The 24,203-nt window shown below is 35.4% G+C and overlaps 1 pseudogene; it reads left to right on the top strand.

Moving 5' to 3' along the window:
* The first annotated feature begins 15,545 nt into the window (after positions 1 to 15,545).
* On the top strand, positions 15,546 to 16,147 carry LOC150069402 (prefoldin subunit 3 pseudogene; annotated as a pseudogene).
* Positions 16,148 to 24,203: the final 8,056 nt, after the last annotated feature.

Below are 24,203 nucleotides of genomic sequence, written 5' to 3'. Positions count from 1 at the left end.
GGCCAGGGTGGCTTTGAACCTTGATTCTCAGAACTCAGCCTCCTGAGTAGCTAGGATTACAGGTGTGAGCCACAATTTTGGCTTGTTCCAAAAATTTTCTAAGAGGAGGTTTCAAGGATGAATGAGCACATCATGTTTCCTCAGCTGCTTAGATTTTTAATTAAAAAGAAAACCATTATGCTATTCATGACCCAACTTTGATACAGGATTCATGGAATGTTGTGAAAAATCACTTGAAATAATTTATAAGTATTTAATAAGGTTTATGATTTTATAGTTTATTTAGCAAAAAAATAAAATTTCAGTGGTCTAGATGGTGGGTTCATATATACCTTATGAATGTTTTTAAGTGAGGATAAAGGTTTGGGGATTTGACTTAACATTACCATAAGTCGACTAACCAAAACCTAGTGAACTAGTATTTGTGTTAGTAATGTGTTTGGGAAGCTCAGAAATAAAACCTATAGAACTATAATGCAAATCCTAGATATAAATCCAGAGGCAATCAGAAGTTCATGTTATAGCATAAAATGCACAAATTTTAACAACTGTGATGTAGAATATTGATTCATTTGAAAATGGACATTAATTTTATGAACATTAAGGAATGCTCCTATTTCCTACATTGGTTATTTATCATTCAGTCACATTATCTGAGAAATCAAATAGTTTTGAAACAGTACATGCAAGTTCTTGATGAATATTGAATTTAATTCGAACTATGTTGAAAAAGTGGTAAAAACTTTTGAGTTTCTAGAAACAACACTAGTTTTTTAGATAACATATTTAAAGGAATATTAAAGATGAATGTCTCTTCTCCAAGCCAGTGCTAATTTTTCTAAATTTCTTCTCTTTGTAATCAGCATATTTTTGTCGCATGTATACACTATAGAATTTTCCATGATTGCCTCCTCACTTGGCTCTTTCCAGCTGTGCTATTGTCAGCCTTCTTAATTTCACTAATAATGTCTACCAGCCTCAATACAAACTGATTACTTCTCTGAAACCTTTTGGGAGTTCACTAACCTATGCTTATGAATTCTTATGGCTTGCAATGATAACATGGTAGTATCTGGTAAGCATTCAGTTATACCTTTAATCTATACTTTAGGCCTGTTGGGTGGTAGCGGGGAGGGTCTTAAAGCTAGTGTACTGGCTTTTAAGTAAATGTATAGCATATATAATCAATAAATTTGATAATGAAAGGAAAATATATTCCTGTTATAGAGAAGATGAACTAGATAAGACTACGTTGTATGTAGCTATGAAAATAAAACAATGAAGCTCCTCTTGTACATCAATGTATGCTTGTGAAAATAGCAAAGGCAGGGTAAAATGCGAAGAATGCAATAATATGGAAGAGATTTTCAGGAGAGAGAGAGAGAGAGAGAAAGAGAGAGATACAGAGACAGAGACAGAGACAGAGAGACAGAGAGAGAAGAGGGAACTAGGAACCACAAGAAGTTAGCAGGAAAGTAGAAAACTATAGAAAAATCAACCCAGCAGAAGAAAAGTGATAAAGAGTCCTATTCCTGGTCTCCTGGCATGGAAGAGGAAGCTGAAGACTCCATTATAAGGTAAGCCATGCCCTGCATTCCACAAGCTCTACCCTCCATTGCAGTAACTACTCCAGTGTAGTAGGCTAGCCTTAGTGATGAAAGGCATTCTGAGGCTCTCCTTAACTCAGAAGGCCATAATCACATGTCATCTTGAGACAGTGCTTACGTTGGAGACTTCCTTTGACATACAATTTGGGTATAATTTAGTCACAACAGATGGTTGAAGAGAGGTGGAGTCCAACTGGACCCTGAAGTTGTATGTGAAGAATCATACTGTTAGGTACCATCAAATGTCAATTCTACAGCTTAATGCATTTCACAATAAGATGCAAACATGTATCTACTTCCTAACTAAACAATTTATATGTATATAGATACATATTATTGTTTATTGCTTTTAGGTGAAATACGCTTTTAGGTGAAATATGTCTTTTATTGACTGTACCAATGGTAAGAAAGAGCACTATTCAATCAATGCTGGCAGTTTTATCTGCCACCCTTCAGCAACCAGGACATCCAGGAAGGGCCTCTTGTACCTGAAATGCTCCTACACTGCCCTCTACTGGAAAACCGCACACGAATTCATTATGAACTCAGGATAGAGAAGGAATGAATGAATGGAAGGATGAATTTGGATTTGAATAGCACTAAATTGAAAGCTGGCACAACAATCTATTGTGCACCCTTTTCTGTATGCTTTCTATTTTCCTCTATGATGTGACTGTTGACTTTTTTTTTAATAGAAACTTCCTCTTAGCTTCTTGAACTCCTTGCAGCTTTATCTGGATATGTGAGTAGATACAAAAGACCAGCATACCTCATGCATTCATCTGCTCCTGTTCATGGCTTTCATTTCACAAAGAATTGCTTCAAACTAGAGATATCTAACTGACATCAGAAAACAATGCAGACTGTGTAAATATTGTGAAGGAAGGTTTTTAATATCGTGGACTACAAAAATGTCAGAATCAAAATGGAGTCACTTCATATCAAAACTTAACAGACTAATAATAAATAAATCAGAGAGGTTAAAAAGGAAAGGCTGGTGAGCATGAATGCCTGCAAACAATAATCATCAAGAAAGACTGACAGAACGAACTACAATCTTGTATAAGGACCACCACAATCTCTGCCTTTCTCTCTCTCTCTCTCTCTCTCTCTCTCTCTCTCTCTCTCTCTCTCTCTCTCTCTCTCTCTCTCTCTCTCTCTCTCCGCCGTGTAGCTGAAGGTTATTATTCAAATCATCTTTTGAATCATCATTTGCTTCATCCTCCTTCAATTCACAGTTTGCTATATATTGTTTTCACTGCAATGCCAATTTCAAATAACTTATTAATCTTTAAAGATTCTGGATTGTGTGTGTTATTTACTTTAAAACATAGCATAAAATCAGAACTAGCTCAGGACATAACTACATGTGTTGAAAGGCAGATACTCCACTGTGTGGTGTTGGGTAAGTCTGCCCATATTTATGGGCCTTGGTTTCCTCCACGGTAAAATAGGAGTAACAACTATTTCATAAGATCACTATGATGAATAAGTGAGTTAGTATTTAAAAAGTGTTTAGAATAATGTGTGAGCCATCTTCCCATCATAGATATAAAAGTGTTCAAATATATGTGTACATACTTTGTATCCATATAGTAATATTATGTTAATTAAAGAATTCCTAATGTCTTGGCAAATATTTGTAATAATTATGTGGTACCAAGTATAATGCCAATATACTTACAGGTAATATACACTAAAGAAATACTTACATAATGACATGTATGAACACCATGGGAAGCAAGAGACAAAGAGATAACACTAAAGAGTTCCACAGAAGGGCAAAGGGAGCATGAGGGGATAATTGGAGCTCAGAGAGCTGCACAGGACTGGATATTGATGTCTTTCCTCATCAAACCCATCTCATCTCTAGTTTGCCACTAGAAAGCTGGAAGTAGAGCTGTGGCTCAAGTAGTAGGGCACTAACCTTGAACAAAAGAATCTCAGAGACATTGCAGACACCGAGTTCAAGCCTCAGGACTAACACACACACACACACACACACACACACACACACACACACACACCACAATTATTATCCTTAAAGATTATTTTAAGAATGTCTTCAAATGACACATGGATGGTCATTTATTCTATTGAAATTTATGTTTTGATTGATAAAAATGCTGTGTAATAGCTGGGCACAATGGCTCACACCTGTAAGCTACTCAGAAGCCTGAGATGTGAGAATCAAGGTTCAAAGCCAGCCCTGGCACAAAAGGATTTGAGACTCTTATGTCCAATGAACCTCTAGAAAACAGAAAGTGGGGCTGTAGCTGCAGGGGTAGGGTAGTATCCTCGAGCTGAAAATCTCAGGGACAGCAACCAAGCCAAATCCAAGCCCCATGATCCACCAAAAAAAAAAAATGCTGTGTAAACCAGGCACAGGGGCTCACACCTGTAACCCTAGCTACTCAGGAGGGTGAGATATGAGGATTATAATACAAAGCCAACCTAGGCACTGAAGTCCATGAGACCCTTATTTCCACTTAACCAATAGAAAAAAAAATTGCTGTGGCACTGTGGCTCCAGGGTAGGGCAGTCGCTTTGAGCTGAAGAGCTCAGGGACAACATCCAGGCCCCAGAGTTCAAGTCCCATGGCTGACAAAAAAAGAAATGCTGTGTGTTAGGTCTTACAAATGAACACTCACCGAGGTTGAACAATATCAAAGAAAAGTTGCCTGATAGAATTAAACAATGTAGGTAACACCATTCACCTGTCTACGATCAAAAGATGGATTCAGAGAGTGGAAATGCATAAAAAAGAAGAGTTTAATAATGATTTGATGGACAAGCAATACCTGGGCAATTAGAACAAGTAATGCCTGCTCCCCTCCCACCCCACCCTCCAGTTGCCAATTCCTTATTGAGTGCTGTGGGGTTTGCATTCTCTCCCAGATGTCACCTAAATTGTGTGTGTGTATGTGTTGTGTGTGTGTGTGTGCGTGTGTGTGTGTGTGTTCTGAAAATGTTTTTCAGGATGAGTGCTTTCTGTCGCAGGTACACCATTTCTCCCTGCTTTCCCATTATTTCTAGGTCCACTCTTCTCATTGTTAATCCATCCTCCTTCTAGCTGGTCCTGTTTCATGTACAAACTTTCCAAGGCAGGAACTTTTTCACATCTATGTAAGTTGCTATGTAAGCAAACTGCTGGTAATTTTCCACTTAGAGACAAATGCCTTGTCTTGAAAATGGACCATCGCTAACTTTATTTCTAACAATGGTTATCTTTTTACAAGCGGTGAGAGATATCTTCACTTGCGAATAAAGGTAGAAGAGTTTTAAGTGTTGGAATGAGATTAGGGGAAAGACCTAAAGGGTGAGTCAACAAATTGCTAGCTGTGGAAGTTAACTCTTAACCTCCAGCAGAGAATGGGAGGTAAGTGCTGCTCCTACATTTGCTAATTTTTACATTTCAAAGAGATAAAGGGTTCCCACGTCCCTTTGAAAGTTATTCTTGGATTATAAACACTTGTTTCAAGAGAAGAGAAGATTTGCATCTCAAAGGGATAAAGTAAGAGGTTGTAATAACAAGTTTTCTAAAATAAGCACTCTAAGAAAAAAGAAATTAGGAACTTGTTGCAAGTTAAAAGTAGCCAGGAGAAAGTAGACTTCAAGAGCAGTAACCAGCAGATAAGCTGTATTAGCCAGCAGTAGATTTAAATCCTAAGAAAAGATCTTTGGAAAGATATATCTTTTAATACTATATTGAATATCAATTCAAAGCATATATTTTAATGATGATACAGGCTGTTTTGCATATGTGATATTGTCTATCCTTTTCCTGTATCCATTCCTTCTTCTTCTTCTTCAGTGATTATGCCCTCTTATTATCACTATGGAGATTTACTGGGCCACCCTCAACCATCCCTGCTCACATTTTGTTTCAGGTAGCTACTGAATGTTGAAGATTTAGTTACTGATGCTATCTAAATTGACAATTTTATATCCAAGACACTCATATATACCTTACAGGATTGTTTGTGAAAAATTATTGAGATAATGCATGTGAAATCACACTGCAAAGATCCAGGAAGGTAGTTAGGTTGTCATTTTCTTGTATCAATTTTTATGCATTTATTCATTTTTTCACTAGCCCTGCCATCAAGCATGTTTACCCCACCCCCCCTCTGTCTTTCTCTGACTTATGCTCTTTTCCTGCTTTTCATGTCCTTGTTTCTCACACTCGGTTTTAGAATGTACTACCCCTGCAGAGCAGTGAGTCCTCAGAACCAGCAGTAACAATACTTGACCTCTCATCTGTTTCTAGTCCTGCCATGAGGATCTGTCACCAGATTCCTTTCCCTTCCAGTTTCCACAGATATGGTTCCTGAGCCCGGGGTGGGGGTGGGGCTCTCACCTTGCTCCACAGGAGGTGGAGATGCCAGTAGCCTGGTTCAAAGCCAGAAGAGTAAAATCTTAAGAAACTTATGTCCAATTAACCACTAAAAATTCAGAAGTGGGGCTTGACTTAAATGATTAAACACCAGCTAAAGGGGGGAAAAATCTAAATGACAGTGTCCAGATTTTGAGTTCAAGCCCTATTACAGGCACCAATATAAATAAGTAAATAAATGAATACAGGTCTTGCATACTCACTCATGAAAAGCACTTCAAGGGTTCTCACAAAGGAGAAACTACAGTAGTGGAAGTTTCAGCAAGGATTAAGTTTAGTGTAACAGACTAAAATCAGAAACACTGAAAGAAAAGGAATTTTTCTTTTCCTAAATGGTGGCACCTATCTGTAGTCTTCTTTTTTTTTGGTCAGACATGGGGCTTAAGCTCAGGGCCAGTGCTCATGCCTGAGTGATCAAAGCTTCTGCCCTATCCCTTGAGCCACAGGGCCACTTCTGGTTTTCTGGTGGTTACTTGGAGGTAAGAGTCTCATGGACTTTAGTGTCTGGGAGGGCTTTGAACAGTGATCCTCAAATCTCAGTCCCTTGAGTAGCTAGGATTATAGGCATGAGTTACAGACAGTGGTTCTCGGTGGATTAAGATGAGGGAGTCCTACACAAATACCTTGGGAACTGGCCTTTCATTCTTCCTGTCCTTGGCTTCTTCATTAATATCCCTTTATTCTTATAATTTAGGAGGTAGTAGACAGAAGCTAATTGATGTTTGTCAGTTTATATCTTGGTTCTAATAGCTGAGGCTGGTGTCTTTAATATTTGTTTTAAAATATTTTAAACTGATATTAAACAAATACAATAAGCTTTTAATATTCATATATATGTATATTGTGTGCATATGTATGCATGTATATATTTAATGTTCCTATCTTCTTGTCTACCCTACTTCAATCCTAGTTCTAACGCTCTGCTATAACTTTAGCATTGAAGGTTATAAGGAATTTCTATCCCCTTGATAGGTAGCAGCTAGTTATGAATGATGAGGAAAGCAAAAGAAACATAAACTAAAGATTATATCTTAAGGTCTCTGAAAGAAATGTTATAGTTAAACCTCCTGATTCACAAATGACCTCAGTCTTGTAGCCCTGACTTATGTGTAGGGATTCCTTACAGATAATCCTATGAAATATTCAAGTTCCAAAGGCTAATGCTGTTATTTTTAACCTAGAGAACCCCAATTTTCCAGTTATTATTTTCCATATATTTGTACCAGATATTTTAAAGTGTCTTTTCTTAAAAAACAGGGTAGCCTTAGAGCCACAGAAATCATCTTCTTTGAACCATACTGCTGTTCTCAAGTGATGACAGAATTTACAACTCTAGAATGGGAGAGAATCAGGACTAAGATGAGAAGCAATCAGGTCACACAAGGAACTGGGGTTCTTAATCTCTGCACATCTTTGCCTCTACCACTGATTCTTCCTCTGTTTAAACCTACCACTCATGTTTGCACTCAGGGGATAGCCAAGATGAGCTCTTGCCTTCCTATAACATCATGCCACATAATGAATCTCTTCTGCCTGCTGTGTTTCTTTCCTAATAAACTTTTCTACCAATTTGACTACATTTTGTGTCTTGCCTGGATTTTTCTTATACTGAATGCCACGACAGAGATAATTTGCTACATTGACCTTCCAGTAATATCATTAGCTGCAAAACCAGAATCACCAGGTATCTATAAATTGGGATTGAGGTGGGATTCTTGTACATGTTAAAACCCAACAGTCACTCAGCAGAAATGTCCTGAATATTGTAATTCTGATAAAGTATAGAAGAGAAGACAAAGAAGGACAGAATAAAATTAGAAAACACTATAAAGGAACAAAGCAGGCCCAAAGAAAAACAAAGCAGGAAATAGAATGGCAATTTGTTTTAAAATTATCACATGCTTTTATATTGCCATATATTTGTTTATATTTTCAAGGATTAAAGATAACAATACAGAAAAGAAAGAAAAGGAGAAAACAGTACTGGGTACAGTTCCTTGGGAGATCATTGAGAATGAAATCTTGTAAGAAAGTCTATGAAGGTACTAAAAATAATATAAATTGTTTTTTTTCTCTATTTTCTTATTTCCTCCTTCCTCATAAAATCTAATGCCAAAATAACACAAAGTGAAACCAAGGACATTTTTATCTTGTCTAGTTTCATTCTCATTATCTCCTGTTGCTTAAGCTACTTTTTATTGAAAAATACTGACTCCTTCCTTGGGCCTATAAATGAACTAGGATAAACATAACCATCCCAGAATTCTCCATTCTGTATCTCTGTCTTTTACCTGGAGCCATTGCTTCTCGTGGTCATTTTGCAACCCTTTGGAAGTCAGGAAGGAGCTTGACAACAGACCAGATCACATGCCATGCATGAAGGCTCCACCAGATCAATCCTGAGACAGTGGACTATGAGATGTGAGAAACATGCCCACTCTTCCAAGCTCAAAGGACGGCTTAAGAAATAAGTACAGTTCAAGTGACTCTTGCTATATCAGGGTTCTGATGGCCAGGCATGCCCTCGACAATTACAACAACTAAACAATTTATTGCTAGGGCACAAGATCGTTTCTCCAATTCCTCAGTGCTTGAGTATTTATGGGGTTTTACATTCTTTCCCCAATAACACCTAACTTACATTATTTTCTATTGGGTAATTCAAATAATGCACCTCTTGAGATTGGTTGAATTTTAGAATGGGACTTTAAGCTGTTTCTACTCCTCATGGTTCTTTTGTGGGTATATATTTTCTGGCACATACACAGCTTATTCTGCCCATGTCTTCCTTTTCTTTTGACCCATTCTTCAAGTTGCAAAGTACGAACTCTGTCAAGCAAGGTAATTTCCACTCAAGATCAAATACCTTGTCCTAAATAGACCATCATTGACTTTATTTATATCAAGACCACATGGGATTATACCACTTCTGTCCATTTCTATAAACTCTTGTGTTTTATTTATATAGAACCCTCCCTCCCTCCCCTAGTATTGCTGATTTAACCTAAGGCAAATTTCGGTACCCCAGAAGACAGCTGAAGGTGGCTGAAGTACTGTCTTCCCATTGCAAATCTGTGTTATATTCTACATTTCTCCACCCTTCAACATGTCTGTTTATTTAACATAGATGAATAAATGACCAGAGCTGATGTAATATGGACTTCCTGGAGTTTGTGCCTGGAATCTAAAAGTATCTTGAGATCACCTCACATTTTTTTCATATATTTTTATTGTAACTAATAGAAGGGTTGCGCTATATTCACCGGACAGAAGGTGCATTACCTCACAAACATTGATACTTTTTCTCATTCTTTGGTCCCCATTTCTCTCCCCCCACCCCTGCCCCTCATCTTGTTTTCCCCCCTTCCCTATCCAACTCCAAATAACCAAATACACATATATACAATATATCAGATAACAAAGGAAAATACTGTAACAATATAAGATAATCAAGGGGTAACAAAAGAGATGAGAGATAACATAGTACATTAAGGACAACAATCACTCATTATATGGTTTTTGTTTCTATATCCTGGAGGTCCTTTCATTTAGCGTCATCCTATATAGCCTTATGTATCTAGGTTTTGCTCTATTGTAAACCTCTGCTAGGAGAGCCCAACGTTTCTACTGATTATGACAAATGTCACCTCCCATTTTAAAGGTATATCTCATCCTATTGTTTTGAAGGCTATTCCTTCAAACATTCTTTCTCCTTGATTCCTTTCCTTTTTCAGTTCCTGTAATTTGCATCTTTCTCTTCAAAATCATTTTCCAGTACATATTCAGCTGAATAAAGAGTACTTGTAAGTTCAATACATAAAGTAGCTCTACTACAAATAGCACAGAAACAATTGCTATTATCTTCCAAAAAAGTACCACGAAAATTTATATATGTATATATACATAAGAAAAAATGATGGAATAAAAGGAGCAAATGCTAAAAACTAGGGAACATTGTCACATTTCTTGTGCTCACTTTGCCATGACAATAACTTCATGAACATTTTATAATGAAGGATGGACTGAATAATGACCCAAATAAAAATTTAATTTTCTTTCATTTTAAGTCTATTGAAGAGTTATTATGTCTAGCCCTTAAAAAGGATAAAATAGCACTTTGTATTATTCACAAAAGAATCATATTCATGTGGATACTATTGTGCAATTGCTCAATAGATCTCTTCTGTGACACTCAAGGAGTTTCAAATATAGTCAATATAAAATGGAACTTTGAATGCTGATGAAGTCGTGTAACAATAGGCAGGGATGCTTCAAATCATTACTGAAAGACATTGAAAATATGTTTATGTAAGAACTGACCACAGAGTCAAAGTTGGCATTTATCAGTGAAATTGGTGCATTTGTCTCATTATGCTTGCAATAATTTGGATCCAAAACATATTTAATTCATGGATCACTGATACAACATTGTATAAACAGACACTCAGGCTATCTTTAATCCATCAATCACTGCAGTGATAGACTTTAATGTCCCTTCATCTAGGAAGTTAATGTAGATGATCATAGAACATTAATATTAGCCTCCATTTTTTTGCTAGTCATGGGGCTTTAACTCAGGACCTGAGCACTGTCCTTGGGCTTTTCTCAAAGTTAGCACTCTGCCACTTGAGTCACTTCACCACTTCCAGCTTTTTCTATGTACGTGGTACTGAGGAATTGAACCCGGGTCTTCATGCATGCTAGGCAAGCACTCTACCACTAGGCTAAACTCCCGGCCCTTAGTCTCTATTTTTAAAAAAAATTCCTTTAAGATCGGCAAAAGTATAACAAACAAAACCAGAATCTGTTGGTAAGAATTTAAAGGGAAAATATTTACAAAGCATAATCTTCCTACAATTCATTTTATTGTTTGATAACCATTTTGGTTTGTTTTTACATTTACTTTATGGTATTTTATTGTCAGGGTAATATAGAGAGAGGTTACAGTTACATTTTACCTTTATTTTTATATTGAAAAATATTTATATTTATACTTATGCTTAGCTTTTCTGAAGTATTTTTATCTACTCCAGTGCATTACTTTTTAGACTGTTTTATTAGATGAATTTCACTGATTTGAGACCCAAAATCCAGGAAGTGGGTAGGAAACCATAGGTAGAATTCATTGTTTCCATCTTTCCTTCCCACACACAATGGGAAAGTATATGACTTCACAGTAATCAAAAGTTTCTGCTGGAATATAATAACAGGCATTTTAAATTCTCCACAGAATTAATCAGTTGGCCAAGGTTAATACTTCTCCAAGGAAAAACACACTACTTTATTAGAGATGCTAGTCAATGTGCATCATACAGAAAGATCTATCCAGGGCAATATACAACATTCTTCCTTATTTGCTCTTATTTTCACATCATTTCTGCTTCACGCTTAAAGACAAAAGTCTATATTTATTACCATCAAATACAAATGCAACAGTTAAAAAGTGAAAACCAACCAATTCATATAATGCATGTGAAAAAAATGCCATGCAAAATTCTACATATTGTATATATTTCTATATAGGACTTTCTGGAAAAGACAAGAATAGAAGTGGTTGCTATAGACTGGAGTAAGAAAAGTAACAAAGACAGTGGAACAGCCGGAGACCAATTCAATGGTTACACAAAAGTTCTGTGCATCATTTTAGTGTTGGAAATCTAACTCTGCAATTACAAAAAACCTGAGAACTCTTCTAAAATTAAAGTTGGTGGCATTTCACCAAATTAACAGGTGCTTCACCACCAATAATATGCTGTGTCTATGTCATAAATACTTGATCAATGTGATAAAATATGATATTTTTGCTTAAAACTTCCATAACTCAATTTAATTATGGAAACATGAGACAAATTCAAATTAAGCAGAATTCCACAAAACACTATCCACTATACTTTAAAATTTTACCTCAAAAGAACGAAATCTAACATTTACCATTCACATATATGTATGTACATATACATATATATATATATATATACACTAAGGTAAATAGAAAATATCTAGAGAAATTCAATATGTAAATGAAATTAACACCTTTTCCTAACATGTAAAATACTATTACTTAGTTTTTTGACTCAGGAATCGTATTTTTCTATATTCTCCAAGATTCTTTTAAAGCAAACATTTGATTTTAATAATTTGCTATTTTTGCCTACTTTTATTTTAAGCAATATGGATTTTGTTGGGTTTAGAGATAGAGTAAGGACTTCATTGATTTAGAAGTTAAAAACCTCCAACGTTCTTGCTTCTTCTTCCTCCTGCTTGTGCTTTCCCTCATATCATGGATACCCTACCATCACTGAGCAGAGAACTTCTGCTCTCAGTGCTCTATTCTAGCATGTACTTGAAATGAACCAGAATCATAGAAGTCACATATTTTTTCTTAACCAAATTACCAAATCACCTATTATTTTCTCTTGCATTTTTCCATAGTAGGTGAGTATGGCAAACAAAGACAGCACCCAAAGTATGATCCTGGCTAAATAATCATCAAAAATTGACTGAGGTTTTGACTATTTCTGGGGCTGCCTCCTGACTGGTCTCCCAGCTTAGATTAATCTGTTTTCCATTTCAATCACTTAGCATCTTCTGACAATTTCTAAGTACCACTCTTAACATTTATTCATTTTATTGGCAACCTCTATAAAAGGACATTGCAAATTCCATCAGTTAGGAACATAGTGCTGTGTTACTGCCCCTACCTGTCGCTCTATTAACCCTGAATTCATTTTGTCTACGTTTTCTATCATGTATTCTGAAATATATCATGTTCTATAAAGGAGAAAAGAGGCAACATTGTTTTCTCAATCTCTCAGCCGTTCATGCATGAAAGTGATATGTTATTAGCTATCAGGCAGACTACAATAAATATAATATCATCAAATGACATTTTGCTCTTTTTCATGTACATTTTTTATTTATAAGAAGGAAAAATTCCTGACTCCATTTACCAGTGACTATTTGTTTATTTATTTGGGTCCTTCCTAACTTAGGAGAGGTAGAAGAAATTAAATGAGAGAAAGTTAATTCAACATGAGTGGATTTTTTTAAAAAGCTGCAAAGGTAGATGCAAGCAGTAGTCAGTTATTTAGGATTTATTAATTCACTGTTTGAATGCTTAGATTAATTGCATCAAAATTAGTGTTTGCCTTTGGAACAACTAGGTGGTGATAAATTTATTAAATGTCTTTTATTCTGACAAATCCTAAATTGCCAAATGTTGCTTTGTTTGTGTGTGCAAATATATGCAAAGTAATTCAAATTTTGCTTTGAAAGACTTCAACTTTATCATTAAAATTGCCTATCAGCCTAAAAGAGACAAGGAGGTAATTTGTTAATGGTTAGAAGTAGAGCCCAGGGAGTTTTGATTAACTTGACTAACAGCAGTGGGGAGTTCCTACAAGTGAATTCACAGGTTAATGCTGAAATTCAAGATCTAAATCCTACCTGTCTTCCCCTAATCAGCGAGGCTTAAAATATTCTGTCTTGCAGTAATGACAAGAGCCAATTAAGAATTCTCCAACCTTATTTTTAAAAGATTAAACTTAAATCTAATAATGATAGGAGCTAGTGCTACTAGCTCAGTTACCCAAAATTTACTTGTCCTTAAATATGACAGGAAGGCTGTGCTCTCTATCCACTACATGCAAGTTATGGACTTGGTCCAGATACCATTCACTGGACAAATGGATCAAGAAAATGTGAGCTAGGTAGATAGATAGATAGATAGATAGATAGATCTATATAGAGAAATATGTTTCTAAATCTCTCCATATAGTGATATATATTTATATACTATTTATATATTTGTATATATTATTTATCTATTATGTGTATAGAGAGTTAGATACATATCTAAATAGATATATATATATCTATACATATAGGTATCTATGTAGACATATATACATACATATCTATATAGAGAGCGATGCCTCTCTAAATATTATATATATGAATTAGTCATCCAGCAAGAATAATAGTACATCATGAGCAAAGAAGTGGAAGGACATGAAAAAATTATGTTAATTGAAGTCAGTCTCATAGACACAGATGATATATATCTTCTCTCATTCATAGAATGTGATCTAATTTATAATTATATATGTAAATACTTTTAAAAAGTGAAAGGGGTTACTAGGAACAAGCTTTGTGGACTCAGTATCAACACAATGCTTCTCAGCTAATAATAACAATACCTAACATTTAGGAGTCTTTATTTTCTTCTAATCCTTCTAAACATTTTCCATGCAATTATTTAGATATAACTTTATAAGATGTGTACCAGGGTTTGGTTCATTACTTTTCAGAAATTTGACATAGCTGCTTGAAGACCCAAAACTAGTCCCTAAATGTCAGAGCCACATCCATATTTAGGTTCAAATGGAAAAGTTCCCAAACCTGCATGCTTTATGTCACATTGTTTTTTCTTATAGGAAAACAAGTTGGTTGGTTGCATTTTTCACCTTGCATCTAACTGTGATTGTGACTGATAAAATACATATTCAAGATAAGAAAAATGCTGATTCCTAGAATCCAGTAGGGATCAGTACTATGGCTATTTTTGTGATGAATTTTTATCTTCCAAAGTCTGGCAAATACAGGCCTGGAACAGTTTGTGACACTCCAGTGAGCCTTTCCCTCACCTCATAAGACCAATCAAAAACCAGGTTTCTGGGAATAACCAGTAGGCACTGATTATTTCTGAAAAAGGAATGGGAAGAGAGGAGATAAACCTGCAACTATTCAGTTTCTGGAAAAGGAGAACAACTCTAGACCATAAAGAAAAGCAGGAAAATGTTAGATTTGTGTTCATAGTAAACATCCAGGTAGAAAGGGACAATACCATGTGACATGGGTCACCTTCTGAAGCCAGGGCAATGGCATAGATTTTTTTTCTTTTTCTATTTGCATCACTTCATTTACTATTACAATCTCCTAATTAGATCAATCTCTACTCACTAACCAGTGAAATGAATGAGTAATTGGCCTAAGAAGAATTAAGTAAATCCATTTGTTCCATTCATATGTGGCTTTCTTGTTGGTTGAGCTTTTGTGACATTATGAAAAATGGCTGTTTGATCTAAAAATGTGTTTTATTTCTAGGTAATGGACTATGTCAACTTCCATTTCTTGTAAAATTCACAGAGCAAACTACAGTACTGTAAGACATTTCATATGTTCTTACTCCCTATTCTTTCCCACCACACACTTAAATTCAACTGACATCCCTATCTTTTCTTTTATCTTTTGACTTCAGCACTTCATTTTCTGATTCCTATGGCTTTGCTTTTAAGTTACCATAGAACTGCGTGTTTTGTTTCCCACTCTTGTAGCAATGAAGGAAAGTGAATCTATTGTTGAGGCCCTATCAGCTAAGTGAACTCGGCTATAGTTCCCCAGTTTCTAGTTCTTCCATTTAGAGAAAGTCTAAAAAAGAAGTTGCTAAAATTTCATATTTGAGAGTCTTTCTCTATCTCATTTTGATAGTTTTTGTTAAAAAAATAAATTTTCAGAGTTAATCGAGAGCTCGGTTTCTTAAGATGGAGGCTGCGAAGGACCGTGGTGCCTTTGAAGAAGTGGCTCCAGGGGCCAGGCGGTGGCTTCACTTGGGGATTCCTGAAGCCTTGTTTGTGGAAGATGTAGATTCCTTCATGAATCAGCCTGGGAATGAGGACTGCAGATACAATACTTAAGAAGCTGGATGAACAATATCAGAAGTATAAATTTATGGAACTCAACCTTGCTCAAAAGAAAAGAAGACTGAAAAGTCAGATTCCTGAAATTAAGCAGACTTCAGAAATTCTAAAATACATGCAAAAGAAAAAAAAAAAGAGTCCCCCGATTCAAGGGGAGACCAGATTTTTATTGACAGATAACCTGTCCTGCAAAGCTTCGGTTCCTCCTACTGATAAAGTGTGTCTGTGGTTGGGGGCTAATGTAATGCTTGAATATGATATTGATGAAGCTCAGGCATTGTTGGAAAAGAATTTATCTACTGCTACAAAGAATCTTGATTCTCTTGAGGAAGACCTTGACTTTCTTCAAGGTCAGTTTACTACTACCGAAGTCAATATGGCCAGGGTTTATAATTGGGATGTAAAAAGAAGAAACAAAGATAATTCTACCAAAAGCAAAACATGAAGCTGACAACCAAAAATGTGATTCAGTTTTCCAAACATGTTATTTTAAATATACAAGTGTTTTCCTTTTAAAGGTTGACGGTTTTATTTTTTAATAAGAATGATTAAAATTTAAGATAAACATCCATTTTATTTATTTCTAACACATTTCTTTCAAATAGTACAGAAAATTATTTCATACTTGCTAACAAAATTAATTCTTTTTTTTAATCTTTTTTTTTCTTTGGTCTATCAAACAACAACTCACCTGAAATGGCCGGAACTGTGAAGTATGCTATGGAAGTCTGAATGCCGGGCACTAGCGGTTTACTCTTTCTTTAATAGTTTGCATTAACTCTCATTTGATATGGTTAGCTATTTTAGCATTAAGAAGTAGAGTTTCATTATTTGTAAACTTGTTTTTCTTTAATACTTATAGGACCATTATGCTGCTCTCTATTATGGTGTCAATTCTATAAATGGGATTTCATGAATTACTACCTAATTAATAACTGCTATTGTTCTGTACTATTGAGACAACACTTTTAACCCCAAATAAGTAAATAATGTCTTTGTGATGCCAATATAAAGGAGATCTTGGCCAGTGTGAGATAATATTACACGTTTGAAATGCATAGCTGATTCTGTACTTACATAAAAAACAGTTTTACAAAGCATTTTGAACAGGAATATTTGGATAAATGTAAATCTGAAATGGTTAAAAAACCATTTTGAGCTTTTTCATTCATAAAACTGCATAGGAATAAAAATTCTGTGAAAAAGCTTGATACTGTGGCAAAAGTATTGGGTGATATCAATTATAGTGAAAACACAAATATGTTTATTCCATCTCCATGTAATAAAAAGTATACTAGTACAATATTTTTGTACTTGTATTTCCTGTTATTAAAGCAATGGTATTGAAAAAAATTAAATTTTCAGGATTGAAATTTTACCTTTTCTAAAAATATCAAATTTAGATTTATTTTGTTATTGTTATATTGACTTAGTTGTATATAATTTGAAAAGATATGTGTATCATTACTTATTTAATTAAGCAGAATCTATTAGATACTGAGTCCTGACAGAATCACTGTGACATTCCCTCACTAGAGTGGATTTAGATATTTGATATCAATTGTATCAAGATTCTTAGTTACCAATCAAAAAATAACCTCAGGGGATTTTTATTTTTCAAATACCAAGATAAAAATATGGAGACCATAAGACTGCAATAAAAAGATCAAATTTTGGTAGACTAAGGGATGCAATGAAATTTTATTTTCACTGTTCAAATCTGGAAAATAATTGAATTTTTTAATTTTAATTTAAAAATCTATGAAAATGAAGTATCGATTACCTAATCTATTCTATTAGCTTTTAAAAGAAAGGATTTGCTGAGCTACATGATAATGAATTAAAGTAAAATATAGTCATAACATTTGATGTATATTTGTGAAAGTACAACAAGAAAATTGAGGGTTTACTTGGGGTTGGGCGAGTTGGGGATGATGAAAGTGCTGACACTGATTATGCCTTCTACACTAAATTGATGTATTCTGGACATTTGGAGCTGACATTCTGAATGATTATGTAAGTTGTGAAAACATGGACATTTCATATGTGATCAAAGAGTCATACTCAATCTCAAACACCAAACTTTGTGAGATATCCTCTCAAACAACAGATGGGTATAATGGCTACTACTTGTCATCCTTGATATATGGGAGGCTGAGCTCACTAGGATTGTGTCTCTAAGCCAGCTAGGCAAAGAAAAAACCTGCAAGACTTCCTCTCAATGACAGAAGTAGATGTGGTGTTACAGAGCTGTCATCCCAGCTACAGCAAGAAGCATAAAATACAAACCATTTCAGTTCAAGTATCTCAAAAATAACCAGAGAAGCCGGCATGGTGGCTTACACCTGTGATCCTAGCTACTCAAGAGACAGAGATCTGAGAATAACAGTAAAAATCCAGCCCCAGCATGAAAAGTCCATGAGACTCTTATCTCCAATTAACCACAGGAAAACTGGAAATGGTGAAGTGGCTCAAGTGGTAAAGTGCTAGCCTTGAGCTGAAGAGCTCAAGGACAGCACCCAGGCCCAGAGTTCAAGTCCCATAACTAACCAAAAATATAATAATAATAACAATAACAATTTTAAAAAAGGAAATAGAGTGTTCCAAAAAACACCTATGATAGAAGTTATCCTAGATTTGGAAATATGGCACTTTTATATGTATTCTGATTGATTTTTATAATACAGATGCATTATTTTTAGAAAATGAAAATTCTGCTCTATGAAGTATGAAAGACAATAACATTTACTTAAGAATGAAAAGTACCTAAAATAAATTTAGTTGATTATTTTTAGGTCTAAGATTTGATATGTTGATTTTCTATTACTACACAAATTTTTCCATGTCATATTAATATTTTATTAAAATGGTCTCTGTACCTGACTTTTGTATAATAATTTACTGTACTCACATTTCATAAAAGCAGCAGAGATAATTCTTTTTCTTTCAATCTACAAAACAGCAGCCTAGAGCAAGGACAAACTTGCCATCAAAAAGTATTTGAAATGTTTAGCTTGGCTCTCACTTTCCATTTTGATATGGGTAAAAAAATTCTCATTTTTGGAACTGCTCCTCCCCATCCTTTGCTTTTACTCACAGCTGCATGTTAAATGAGTTAAAAAAAAAAACTATTTCGACCAAAGACAGCCTAACTAGAATAGAAAATAGAAATAGTGAAAGATTTTGTCTGGCTTGCTTTTTTTCCCTACATAGACTGAAATAATTTGGCTTCAAAGCAGCACTTCTGCATAATCTGCATGACTGTTTTGTCTATCATCCATCAGTTGAACGAAGAAGAATATTTAAAGATAGAAGCAGGAATGTGATTCTTTTGTAGCACTTGAGCTTCAAATCAGTGAAGCATATATAGCATATTTATAGTGTATATCTAGTATATCCATATAGAGATATTAGTATATTCATTTATATGTATACTATAAAACACTATACATACATACATACATACATACATTACATACATAGTAATTTTGTATAGCTGTAGTTCTACAGTAGTATAAGTATAGCACAATATATGCAATAGTGTCAGAACAGCTCTAGTAAAGTATTACTGTGAGAATAATAGTGCATATAGTTACTATATAGCATAATATATACAGCATATATAATCTCAGTAATCCCAAGCATTTAGGTTGTAGGAAAAGAGAAATTCAGGAAGATGCCCAAAGCAAGAATAAGATATAATAGTCAATTTCTCTTCTGGTCATACAGACACACACGCACACACGCACACACACACACACACACTCACAAACACACACACACAATGGTAAACAAGATCTGGGATGCAATGATGTGAGAGATGCAGTTCTTGACTTCTTGGTAAAATATCTAAAAATAACATTGCTGAGCAGAAGAGAAGGCCTGAGGATTATGTTTTAATATAGATGACCAATGATAAATGGAAAAGAATGAAACAAGATAAAAAAACCAAATACAAGATAATAAAAGAGAATAGTACACAGATAGTGTATGTTACCTATTGTGACTAAACTAAATACATTAATGTCACTTTCTGTTAGCAGATTGACTTACAAACTGTGCCTTTGGGCAACATAATCCAATAGGGATCATGCTATCATTTTGTAAGTTCCTTGGGAAGGGAAGAGGGAAAGGGAAGGTTATGGCTTCCAGTGACAGCTGGACTTATATCTTCTTTTAACCCACATGGGAGTTCATTTTGGCTTCATATAATTAAAAAGGAAACTTGGTGATGCAGTCATTATTTGGGGACAGAGGCACGTACGAATCTTAAATGTATGGTTCTAGTCCCCCCAAAATAAAAAGATAAGAAATGTTGTAGAGAAAAGAAGCTATATAACTCTTCAGTTTAAGTAGATTCAAATAATTGCTTTATTTTAAAATGCATTCAATGACGGGAAGATGGCGGTGGTTCAGGGTGAGACATACTGAGCTCCTGCCAAGATTCTTAGGCTCAATGGTTTCCCTCATTTGTCATAATCAGTAGAAACCTTGGGCTCTCCTAGCAGAGATTTGCAATAGAGCAAAACCTTGATACAAAAGGCCATATAGTAGGACGCTAAATGAAAGGATCTCTAGGATATAGAAACATAAGCCATACAATGAATGATTGTTGTTCTTTTGCTGTCCCTTGGTTATTTCATATTGTTACAGTATCTCACTTTGTTACCTGATATATCGGATATATTTGTATTTGGTTATTTGAAATTGGATAGGGAACGGGGAAAACAAGATGAGGGGTGGGTGTAGGGGGGGGGAGGGAAATGGGGACCAAGACATTGAAAGGGTATCAATGTATGGGAATTAATGCACCATCTATCTGGCAAATATCATGTAACCCTTCTATTAATTACAATAAAAATATATGAAAAGAAAAAAATGCATTCAACATCCTTAAGAACAGTGGGACGTAAAGAAAGGGGCAGTTGCATTGCAGATCTACCAAGAAAGAGTTAGGCAATATTGAGTTTGTCAGCTAACTTTTCTGACATTCAGGCTATCATCTGTGGTATAGGAATGAGCAGCAAAACAAAAACGCCCCCTTTAACTTTTCAAACATCAGCATTAGTAGAGGTACCATCATTTGAAAACACAGATGCCTGGACAGTGCTTTAAAAACTCGACTATCTGGCTTCTAATCTATGAACACTAGCAGATTAACATAGATTTTTATATCATATTTCAAATGATATGTTTAACAAATAAGTATTCAAGAAGGGAATCTCTGTATACAATCACTGGCACTTAGATATTAGAGCATAATTAAAATTAAGCTGAGGGTTTGTATCCTTGGAACTTTAAAAACACAGAAAAGTCAGTGCAACTCTGAGATTATAGCTGATAGGCCAACCAGAAAGCCTCCGCACATAGGGTTGGAAACCAGCAGCCCGCAGCCTGTTCCTCTCCTGCCCACATCGTGAGCATGCCAGAGAATGCAAAGAAGTGCTTTATTTGAGTTTCAAGTCAAGATGCTAAGGCTCTTCTTTCATGAATTGAATCTTATCAGAAATTTTTCGGTTGTCATTGAATGCATTTCTTTTTAAAAACCCATTTGAAATTTTAACATCTGGCCAGCAGAATTCCAATACTAGAAAAATGTTTGTTCACACAAAGCAAAAGCCAGTCATGCCAAAAATATTGTTCTTTGCTCTCTTCTCAGCTCCAGTGCAATGATGCCTTCTGTGGAAACAAAGGAAGAGAAATTTTAGTTGTCTGTGAAAATGGTAGAAAGACCAGTTAGTCTGGAAAAAATCACCTAGGATTAAAGCACAAAGAAATATTCTAATGTCTACTACTGCTTTAACCAACCTATTTAAGGTCATAACCTAGTAGTAAATATAAATTTATTGCTATTATTAAGGTGTTGTACAGAGATGTTACCGCATAATGTATTCTGAATAACATGAATGTAGTTGTTCACCCTTCCTTCCTCTCTTTTTTTGCCCCCTTACCTTGCCTACTCAAAAGGGAAAAATAATCAAAGGCAAAAATAAACACCACCACCAATAGCAACAATGAAACCTGTTTCTATTCCCTGGAATTATTCAACAAATAGTATTTTCAATGTTCAGGGAGTTACACCTGTGGGGGTCCTCTCCTAAGGCTATTCTCCTCCTTCAGTCTAATTGTGTGTGTGTGTGTGTGTGTGTGTGTGTGTGTGTGTGTGTGTGTGTGTGTACAAATGCTGTAGAGGGTTATCATGATCAGTTATATTTTAGATCTAGCTTCCACATATGAGAGAAAGCATGTGTGTTTGTCTCTCTGAGCTTGGCTTATCTCATTTAATATGATTTATTCTACATACCTTCATTTCCCTGCAAATGATATAGTATTATTTTTAATGGATGAGTAAAATTCTACTGCACATATGTGCCATATTTTATTGAACCACTCATCTATTGTACAGTATCTGGACTGTTTCCATAATGGCTATTGTGAATTCTGTGGCAATGACCACACACACACAAGTGTCTTTATGGTTTCCTGGTTGTGATGTTCTTGGTAGATGCCCAAAGTAGAAATTCTATATTTAGTTTTCACAGAACCTCCAAACCACTTTCCAGAATGGTTGTACTAGGTTACATTCCCACTACATTCCCACTAGAAGTGCAATAGGGTTCCTTTTCTCCAGCATCCCCATGTGAAAATCTATTTTAAAAGAGAAATAAGAAAGTCTTACAAAGCAAGCAGAAAAATATAATACATGTATGTATATTACAAGAGCTTTCCATTTAAGTATCAACACCATAATCATCTGAAATAATCATAGTGATTTGTTGCTTTTGATTTCCATAACTTTTGTTTTAACTTGTTCATGGAAAAGCATAATTAAAATAAATTAAAACATATGTTGCTTTGCATCACTCAAATGTTTTAAGGGAATCTGCAATGTTGCTTTTAATAAGTTCATTTGAGTTCAACTTTTTAAAATGAAAAAGTCTAGTTATGATGACAGAGCACAAATAGATACATGTTGAATAATTGAGGGGCTGAGTATGCAAAGTCCAATTTATTCATCCTGGTCTACTTCACACATGAGGTTTGAGTGACTAGAATGAAAGTCAGATGTTTTCAATATAGCTATCTCCCTCCCCCAACCCCCCACCCAAGGTAACTCAGACATTGGGTAATATGGGCTGGAGGAAAAGAAAACAAAAATAAAGAGACAAAATGTCAGAGCATAGCAAAACCTTTTGGAACCTAGAATTATTCCCCCTTTCTCCAGCCACCTTTGTTATGGGTGTTTTTGGAAAGTAGTGAGCAATAATTCCCTCTACAAAAATAAATCTACAGAAACTACATTTGGCATCTAAACTACAAAAGCAATTTTAAAATGATCATTTACTCTAGAGTCATAAAATGAGGACTTCAATCATGGCTACAATTTTCTTTCAATGATCCAATGATTCCTTTAATACATTCACATACTTTATATTCACATATTTACATATATTGACAGGTTGTAAGCAATAGATAAATATTCATTTTCCAACCTGAGCATGACATTTGCTGTGAAACACTCCAGTGTTCTGCAGTGAATTAAGAGTGTTGTCTTGGGTGCCAGATGGCTTAGGATTGCTCTTTGGAATTGGTGTCTCTCTGTGCGTAAATTTCCTCATCTATGAAATTGGAATAATAACAGCATATATTGCATAGGGTTGTTAGGAGGATAAATTGACTTCATTTGGACTGAGGAGAGAGGGCCTGGGAGATCAGCCAAGGAAGAAAGAGTCCAGGAAGCTGCATCAAGTACCAGACGTTAACCTCCTCCATGGATCCATGCAGGGCAGAGACAGCTGAGCCTTGAGATTAGTCATGGGCCATCGTGACCCAAGCAGAGATTAGTCCCAGTTAAGGTGGAATCAGTCCAAAGATGAGGTGAACTATCTCAAGAACTAACAGACCTGAGGGGGAAGCTTGGATCAAAATACATGAGCACAGTGGTCTCCTGAGGCCACTACCCAGGTACACAGGCCTGTGTAACAATTTGGATCTGTTGTGACAAGCAGAATAGGAAGGTAATGTCATATCAGGAAGTCATTTAAGAAGGTAGACATCCAAGCCAGAAATGTGTAGTTTAAGAGTGTAACCCTGGGAAGCTGAGATCGGAAGGACACAATTCCAAACAAGTTCAAGTAAAAATAGCTATGAGACTCCATCTCAAATTTAAAATGCAGGACACTGAAAGTAACACATAGGGTATGATTTAAGCATGTTTCAAGTGGAGTGTCAGTCAAGCAACCTGAGCAGACACAAGGCCATGAGTTCAAATCTCAGGGCCACTACAAGGAGAATGAAGAGGAAGATAGACATGCTTTTCTCTTTCTCTTCTTATATCAATACAATGGAAGGTTGAGAAATAAGTTGCTGCACTACCCTTAAAGAGCTCATAAAAAGTGAACAAAGAAACATGCAAACCAAGAAATATTACACAATTATCTCAAGGACTTAATATAAAGAAGGCATTGTTGTGTTTGATCCTGAAGAATGAGCATGAATTCT

This window comes from Megascapheus bottae, chromosome 1 (genome assembly GCF_031878675.1).
Source record: "Megascapheus bottae isolate mThoBot1 chromosome 1, mThoBot2.hap1, whole genome shotgun sequence".
NCBI classification, from domain to species: Eukaryota; Metazoa; Chordata; class Mammalia; order Rodentia; family Geomyidae; genus Megascapheus; species Megascapheus bottae.
This window is presented reverse-complemented; position numbering and strand designations above follow the sequence as displayed.